Here is a 9,701-nt window from a genome sequence, read left to right as displayed (position 1 = left end):
CAGCTTGTCCAACCTGTGCCGAAACGACTTTGGATTCCTTGAAGAAAAAGTATGCAAGATAAATGGCTCTTGTCAAAAGGAGCATTACCAATGTAACAATCTCCATGTTGCTGTGCGTGCGCGTGTGCATGCTTGTACACTCATGGATGCATTTGTGCACACGTCCGTGTGTTTCATCCATCTATCCATCTGATTTGTTTCTACCCTTCTACCCAGTGACATTGTGGAAATGCAGCTGTGAACATGAGATTACCAATTGCCGCTGAGCACCCTGGGTTCAGTGGGGGTTTGAAAACAGGAAGTAACATTTTTGAGTCATACGGTGACCTTGACCACATGTTTGCCTATTGAGAAAATGCTTAATCTAGAAATCTTTAACATGTATCCATAGAGGGAAAGTATGAGAACACAAGATCAATATTTATTTCGTACCCAGAGCGGGGCGGGTATGAGTGAATCTGTGTTGGGAGCATCACACAGATCCCAGCAAAGGAGAAATGGCTGGTCCTATCCATCTCTCCCCACACATGCGATGCCAAACTTGACTTCCCCACAATAGAAGCCATGAGACAACTTTCCCTGCTACTTCAAGTTCAGATAAGAGCAGATGCCAATACCTCCTTTTCGTCCCTCTAAGGGCTGGATGTTCAGCATGTCTAAATGATCCCCGGGATTCTGAAGGAAGCCTTCTAACACTGCAAACAGAAAGAAAGAAAGAAAGAAAGAAAGAAAGAAAGAAAGAAAGAAAGAAAGAAAGAAAGAAAGAAAGAGAAGGAAGGAGAAGGAAGGAAGGAAGGAAGGAAGGAAGGAAGGAAGGAAGTAATTAAGTAGGACCCTTTCTTTTCTTTTAATGTTCCTTCCTTTACTCTCCTTTCCACTTGTTACTTCCTTGTCCTTTCCTTCCTTTCCCTTTCCTTTCTTCTCCTTCCCTTTCCTTCTTTCCCTCCTCCCCTCATTTCCTGCCCTCTGGGGATATCCCTTCCCGTCCCTTTCCCGTCCCTTCCACTTCCCTTCCCTTCCCGTCCCCTTTCCCTTCCATTCCCTTCCGCTTCCCTTACCCTTCCCTTCCACTTCCATCCTCAATAAAAGTCCATAAACGTTCACCAGGGTCACTTTTTGTGAGCTGACCTATGACCTCATGGACAGAGCCAAGCATCATCTGCATGTTGCCTGCAGGTCAGATAGGACTCGTATCAGACACTGATACAAGATGGGTAATATAGCGGGGAATCTCAGAGCATGCACTGACGCTTCGACTGTAAGGACCCTGACTCCGCTGAGTCAGAAAGCATGGGAACAACGTCCTTTCTGTGAGTTGCATTGTGGGGAGAGCCCCCCCCATCATGCTCCTTAGAGGAATCACAGAGTAATGAGAGAAGAGCATCAGTCACACCAAAGTTTCATCTGCATTCTTAAGGAGCTGGGAAGCAGGTAGAGGGGAAGCCCACAATGTTAGCAGCTGACCCTTCATGGGATCGGTATGAAGCAGCAACCGCATATACTGAATGGCCAGAAACCACTGATATATTCCTGCTTCTCATTTTATACTCATTCCCTGGATAGTTATCTCCATACATAGCTGTTTCTCATAGTTTTCTTTGGGGGGGGGGGTGGACGATGGTTGGTGGAGCTTGAACTCAGGACTTTCTACATGCCAGGCAAGTGTGCTATATCTCATCTATACCCTCAGAATGCTCTCCTACATTTTATTTTGAAACAGAGCATCACTAAGTCTCCCGGGATTGCTTTGCTGTCACTCTGTAACCCAGGCAGACCTTGAATTTATGATCCTCATGACGCAGTCTCCTGAGTGACTGGGATAACATGTCTGTATCACCAGACCTGTGTCATCTGGCCTCCACAGACATCTTAAAGAAAGTAAATTCTTCCTTTAAAATAAAGTGATGATCTCTTGCTATGAAAAACTAAAAAGAGGTGACAAGGTTTCTCAATGGGTACAGGCACTTACATGTGGGCCCAAGAATCGGAGTTCGATCCCAGCATCCCAGAAGGTGTCAGGGAATAATTGACTCCAAAAAATTGTCCTCTGACCTCTATGAATCTGTCATTTCACATGCTGTCTACACACAAAAATAATAATAAGAGAGAGAGAGAGAGAGAGAGAGAGAGAGAGAGAGAGAGAGAGAGAGAAAGTTGAGTCATTCTCATCGAGTGAACTATTATAATTTAATAGAAAAAAATCTTGGCCTTAGTTCCCCAAATACACTTTTGTATATTAGAAAGTAAATTTTGCCACACAGAACTACGAGACATCATTCCGCCTTTTTGTTAAATAAAAAGAGGCTCTTACCCTTTTCAAAAACAAAAATCAAGACTGTATATCAGTAGTTTCTTGCTCTCAGAATATACACCAAAGAGACATAGCAAGGATTAAAGTTTAATGTATTAGTCATTTAAATAAAGCCGCCTTCCTCTGACTACCAGGTCCTGAGCAGAAGCTGGGAGAGAAACTGATTGCAACATCAGCCCAACATCCGCCCAGCCCGTTTCATGGAACCTGGATCAGTATCTACAGGGAACAATACAATTAATACCAGCTTTTAGGAACCAAGTCTCCATTGTTCTCTATGGCTGGAAAACTCCTTAAAGCACAATTTAACAGTATGTGAATTGAAACTCTTTCCGAATGAGTCATTCTTTTGTTGGGTCCAGGAAATATAAAAAAAAAATAGTAGCCTGTACCACGCATGATACTCAACTGTACCATACACCGAGCTTACTGGTGAGTAACTAGTATAGTTACATTGATGAGGGTTAGGGAGGGATATTTGACACATATAAGAAAGCTCTAAGAACTGAACAACATTACTCAGAGATCTTTAGGATTCCCATTGGAGAGTGAATTGCAGAATCTGACTGTCATTCCTGAGCTATTTGCTGGGAGATACATCTCCATCTCTGTTCCTAAGGCACTCTCCAGACATTTTTCTTCTTCTCTCTCTGTATATGGGAGGAGATTGCTTTTCTCTTTTCCACATCTTGGACTATAGAGATGAGTGTGGGTGATGGATTAAGAGCTCTGCAGCCTGCCCTCTCTCCTCCTTCATACTCCAACCAACAGAACAAGCCTCCCAGTTTCAAATGCACAACTCTGGTATTTCCAATGTGATTACCGCCTGTGGGACAGGGGTGACTAAGGAAGAGTGTGGGGAATAGCCTCCAGTACCCAACACTTGTGTGCCCATCTAGATATGAGCCATACATTCTGCACCAGACAGCAAGCATAGATTCGAGTCAAATGAAGATAACGATGCCATTAAGTAGTCATAGAGAAGGGCACCGCCATGGTACTCTCATGAGCCAATGGCACACTGGGAAAGAGCACTGAAGACCACCCTCCCAGAACCGAATTTTTCTCTACTTCTCAGGGGTCTTTTGTTTTACCTAGTTATTAATTATAATACTACTGCTTTGTATTAGATGCTTTTCTATTGCTGTCATAGATACCATGAGCAAAAGCAACTGAGGGTAAAAAGAGTTTGTTTTGACTTGCTGCTCCAGAGGATAAGAGTCCATCATAGCAGGGAGGCACAGCAACAAATGACAGGTACCAGGGGCACAGAGATCATATTCTCAGCTGCCAGCACAGAGAAGAAATTGTAGACCATTATAGGTTATGAACTCCAGCCTGCTCCCATGACTTCTTCCAGCAAGGCTGTACAACCTAAGCCTCCCCAAATACTGTCGCCAACTGGGGACCAACTGTGGGAGCCCACATGTCAACTATTTATTCAAATACCCTAGCTGAACTTATGATAAGACATTTCTCGTTCAAAGGGAAGAACTGTCAGAAAATACTGGACCAAAGCCCAGCAGGTAAACACTGAACCCTATAGCTCCATGTCCCATAGCTTTACTTCCAAAGGGCTCGTGAAGTTCAGCTCCTCGGCTTTGATGCCTGCACCACATGTCTTTCTCTTGGTCTGCTTCCACTCCTTGCATGCAGATCTCCTTAGTGTGCATTCCATGCCATTTCCAATGTCTTGTGGCTTTCACTGTAACACGAGCTTCACTTTCACACCTTCCTGCAATAGCTTCCTACAGCCTCTTGTTCTCTTAAGGGGCTTCACACAGAGGCTCCCCTCCCAACCGCTGTCTGGTGCCAGTGACTCCCCAGACCTGCAGAGGAAGAATTCATGACTCCTTCAGTCTCTCTTATCTCTAGAGCCAGCACCCCATGGATAACACAGCCAAGTTAGACTCTTTCCTCAGGACAGAGACTAGCCTCCTCGAATCCTATTTAGCAATGGCACTTTTATTCAGTTGCTTTTTAGGAACAGAAAACACCCTAGGCTTTCTTCAGGAGTTGGAGGCTTATCTGGGCAGGGTCTTTCCATGATAGCATCTCTCACTTGACACAGTACAGACCAGGCCCTCTCTCAGTAACTGGGCTTATATCTCCAGATCTGGCTGCAACCTGAAGATTCTTGGTTTTCCTATTCTCCACAAATCATACATATTGTATTTCTTTCTGCTACATTTGTCTTTTTCACTGTAGATCTACACAAGCATAACCATTCTAGAAAATCTAGAAACTCGACATTGTGCATTGTTTTTGTTTTTAACTATTTGGCTTGCCACCTATATCTCAAATAGATACACAGAGAGTCCTACATTAATTATAAACTGGTTGGCCTATTAGCTCAGGCTTCTTGACTCATATCTTACATCTTAATCCATAATTCTTGTCTGTGTTAGCCTTGTGTCTTGGTACGTTTTATCAATGAGGCATTCTCATCTTGCTTCTTCTGTGTCTGGGTTACAATTGCAGACTGCGTCTTTCCTCTTCCCAGAATTCTCCTCTTCTTGTTGCCCTGCCTATACTTCCTGCCTGGCTACTGGCCAATCAGTGTTTCATTAAAATACAAAAAACAAATCTTTACAGGATACAAGACCACTGTCCCACAGCATTGAACATGCTAGGCATGCTCTCTACCATGGAGATACATTCCTGTCTTTGGTTTGTTTGGGGTTTTTTTGTTTGTTTGTTTTTTTGTTTTTTTTGTCAGACAGGACCTCATAATGTGGCCCAGACTGGCTTGACATTTAGTCTTCCTGCTTCAGAATGCTATGATGTCAGGCATCAGCCCCATGTCCAGCTGAAAACTTTTTCAAATTTTCATCTACTAAGTGTTCCAAGTAAGAAATTTTGTTCTGATATGTACACATGCGTGTGTGCACACGTGCGCGCACACACATGTGCATAACACACACAGTGTACTTCGATCATATTCACACCTCTGACTTTTTTCCAATTTCTCATTTCTTTGTGCTCCTTTTGTGTCTTTTCATAAAGAAAACCTTATGCCACCCCCGAGATCACAAAGATATTTTTCTACTTTTGTAAAAGAAAAATGAATTTTTTTTTTTTTTGGTTTTTCGAGACAGGGTTTCTCTGTAGCTTTGAAGCCTATCCTGGAACTAGCTCTTGTAGACCAGGCTGGTCTCGAACTCACAGAGATCCGCCTGCCTCTGCCTCCCGAGTGCTGGGATTAAAGGCGTGCGCCACCACCGCCTGGCAGAAAAATGAATTTTTATTCTTATATCTTTGGTCTTTATTTTTCATGGGGTCAACTACCGCAGAGACACATACACAGTCTCTGGTTTTATCCATTAGATGACCATGAACTTTGGAGAAATTTTTTAATCATTTCAAGCCACTCCCTTTATTCCCAATCCTCGTATAGTGAGAGGAGAGACTGTATCTATATATTTAGACATCCCTTTCTCTCAGAAATGTGCCCAGGCTTGGATTTCCTGCTTGCATTTATTTCATGCTGATATACTCTGTGTTCTCTGTAAGGCTGCTGTAATCCTTTTTGGAATGAAGCTGAGCATAAATAAGTAAAAGTCCCATCTCAGGAGCTTCCTCTCTCCGTGCCAGAGTTTTCAGGCCTTGGGCCTGTGGGGACTCGACTTAATAAATTACAGATTCTGTGTATCCTGAAAGTAATGGAGCTTCCAGAGGTGCAGAACAAACCGCCAGAGAGTTGTTTAAATACTAGAAAAATCTGGCCTGATCCATTATTCCAGATATATATTTATGTTCATGGCTTACAAAGCACCCCAGGGCCCACTGGGATAAGAAAAGCTGCATGAATCTAAGAAAATATTATTAAGTGGATTTATTTTGGGTTGCAAAAGAGTGTGCAGCTCTCTGGAGAACCACTGGAGGGGAGTGAATTACTTTCTGCAGTCTCTAACACTTGTCTTCCTAAGAGCCGCTCATTGAACCCCTGGTGCCCACCCTAATAGTGCCAGTTAATCCTGTTGCTATAGCTACAACAATTAATTATGTGCTTAACTGGCCTGACTAGTACATTGCAGCGATTCAATTAAAAACTGATTTTTTTTCTCCATCCTTAAGCTTTGGAAACTGTCCATAACATGGGTTCAAAGAATCACAGAAGCTGTTCAGTTTCCTAGTGGTGGCATCTTTGGCCAGAACTTGATGGGACAGAGCACTGCTGTCCTGACACAGACTTTTGGTACCAGAACCAAACCATCTGGGAGTCTGACTTCAACAGCTGAGTGAATCATCAAATTCATACCCCACGGGCATCAGCCACTTAGAAGAGGTTTTACCCCCTTCTTAATTTTAGTAATTCATTGAAATTTGAATGGGAATATAAAGAATTGTAAATTAGTGGCTGTGGCAACCCTTGGTCTAATGCTTGAGAAGCCTCAGAATCCTCAGCAGCTGTGCCGTACGGTGAGAATTACCCTAGAGACCAGGCAGACCAAGGGACAAAGGAGCTCATCAGCGCTCTAAAGTGACTGAGACTGTAGGCTTCAGGGATCTCCAGTTGGTAAGACAGCCCTGTTCCTGACCACCAAGGTCAGTGAACATCTGAGAGCGTCACTGAGGGAAGCAAAGTTTTGAAAAGACTTCATTTTATTTTTTTTTTCAAATTATTGAAGCCATCCCACACACAGAACTAAGACCCACTTTCTGCTCCGTCTATATATTTTAAAATAATTTCCCATTACTTTGGCCCCACGATAATGACATGGTATTGATGAACTTGGACAGGCTGGGAAGTGGTCTATGTGAACGTTTCTGTCATTTGAGTTTCCGGATACAGACATGGAGTTGGTCAAAGCACAGGCGTTGGAGCTGGGTGGCAAAACACTGCCACACCTGCTCAGTCTTAGTTCTTTATTCCTCCAAATGTTATTTCACCCTGACCCTCTTCCCTCAATGACCTCGTGGCCTCAGTCAAACCCCAGTCTCCAACTTTTCAAAAGCGTCTCCACAACCCAACCCTGGCCCTTCCTTCATCAGCCCGGGCCTCTTTCCCTCTCTGGTCTCTCCCCACACTTCTGTGTGTTCAGAGCTGTCCCTTCCCTTCTTCACTCTGCCTGTCCTCCTACCTGTCTTAGTGCTGACACAGGACTCTCCTTCTCTTCTGCCGTGAAACTCCGAAACCTTAACTTTTGTTTGATGCTCAGCTTCACTTCCTAGACTCCCTGCAGCCACTCCCTCACCAGGCACTTACCATGGCTCCCTGTCCTATAACTTTACGGCCATCTATGTCCTAAGTAGACAGCCCATGAGGTCAATGTTAAATGCAAATTAAATAAAAGAAAAACCTATTTGTTGCCAAAAGCCAGTCTGTGTATTTGACAAGAATCTGAATGAATATGGACTTCCTCTTCAGCTTGTCTCATGGCGCTTTGTCCTCTAGTATTCAAAGAGACTTAAGGATCCTTTGCTATCCCCTCAGCACAAGAATTTGTCCAGACCCACTGGACCCTGGCCTCCAGAACAAATTTTCCATTGCTTCAGTTAGACAAGTCATGCACCCATGGCCTTTATAGACATGTCCTGTCTTGAGTAGAAAGTCAATGCATGGTAGTTCCTTAATATATTTAATTTCTAAATTAGAATTTGCTACTTTACAATGAGATTATGATTTTTTTTCTGCAGGCATTCTTCTAAGTGAAAGAAATATTTCTGAAAAGGAAGTGTGTGTGTGTGTGTGTGTGTGTGTGTGTGTGTGTAAGGGGAGGGTGTTTACATATGCGCTCACAGAAGGAAGACTGTTTTATGCTGTATTGGGATTTTTCTCAGTAATTTAAGAGATATTTATTAAGTGTCTTATATCTGCAAGGCACTGTGTAGGTGTAAATATTATCTAGCTCCTAAATAAATATTCATTAAGCAAATTCATTTTAACATTCATTAAACCGAATAGATGAATTATTTAGCCCCCTAGGGACCACGATGAGCTCAGAGAAGAAAGGAATAACTTTTGTTACCGTTGTCCCCTGAATGTCTAATGAATGTTTACTGGGTGCTGGGCACCAAATGGGACTAAGAACTGCAAGACAAGGAACACTTTAGGCAATGAAGTGCTATGGGAACAGATCAACATCTCATGATGAAGGCAAGGGGTGTCGGGAGGAAGATGCCCATGAGTTGCATTAGTCCTGCTGGGTCTTAAGCCTATGATGATCACGTGCCTAAAGGGGGCAGAACCCAAGACTTCTGGAACTGGGAGATACTTCCCTCAGGATCCTCCTAGGAAGTCTGCTGTATGCAGCCACACACCGGACTGTGGCCTCGGGATACTCTGAGAGCCCCTCCTCCACCACAGACACATTCTTGCTCAATAGCAAAGACATGCTTTCAGGAATCAGAGGAGTCTCCCTAACCGGTCCAATTTGATCCCTCTGGGAGGCAAGTACAGCCCATCACCAAGATCCCTGGGGAAGACAGAGGGGCACCTGTCCAGGTAAACTCCCTCATGCCGACCAATCGCAGTGCCGTTCCCTGCTTTTGTCCAGGGGTTCTGGAGCCCCTTGTTTAATTTTCATTACTTGGGATTATATAAAAATGGGCTTAGTGTCACAAACCCAGCTAAAGGAAAATAAAAAGTGAAAAATTCATAGGAGGATTTTTTTTCAAGGAAAACCTACATAGCAGGTTTGAGATCAGCTGCTTGAAGGTCACCGCAGATGGACTTCTCCGCCATCACCAGCCTCAGGCCCCACCTCCTGTGTCTTCTGTTACACATTAACTTTTAGGAAGGAGACAGCATCACAATAACTCGCCTAAGCATTTGAAACACCAGGTATTTTTTTTTTGAACAAATGGAAGGAGCCTCATAGTTTCTCCTCAAACTACCACACACATAGGGAGAAGGTGGGTGTAGCAGGGTTTGTTGAAGCCCAGTAAAGAAAGACAAGGGCCTCTTTAAAGCATGCACATCTTTAAAACAAATTAATTTCCATTTATTCTCTTTCTTTAACTTAAAAATAAATCTATTCTGTCACATAATTTGGGGATTTAAAAGAGTGAGGTCTAATTTGTCTCTCTAGCTTTGAATTGAGACACAGCATTTTGGGGGGCCATAAAAAGAAAGGCATACACTTGTTTCCTCCCTTAAGAATTAATCTAAACAAACCTGTCAATCGCCTAGGTAGAAAATAGCCTCTTATGAAATCTATTTGTTCCAGAGATTTAAAAATAGTAATAAGCTTCAACATGTTAGTGGGCACAAGGGCCCCTTTTCCATTGCCCTTTCTCACTCCGTGAGAGTGCTTTTCTCTGCAGTGGTCCCTTTGGCTCTAGCCAGTCTCATCTCTTACTGCTCTATAATAAGTTCTCCCTGTTCTACATCCTGTGGCTCCAGCATCATATTCCTCCCCAGCCAGCTCCTGAAACACCAAGCAAG

Source organism: Arvicola amphibius, chromosome 12, assembly GCF_903992535.2.
Source record: "Arvicola amphibius chromosome 12, mArvAmp1.2, whole genome shotgun sequence".
Lineage (NCBI taxonomy): Eukaryota > Metazoa > Chordata > Mammalia > Rodentia > Cricetidae > Arvicola > Arvicola amphibius.
The sequence above is the reverse complement of the archived record's forward strand: the minus strand, read 5'-3'. Positions refer to the sequence as shown.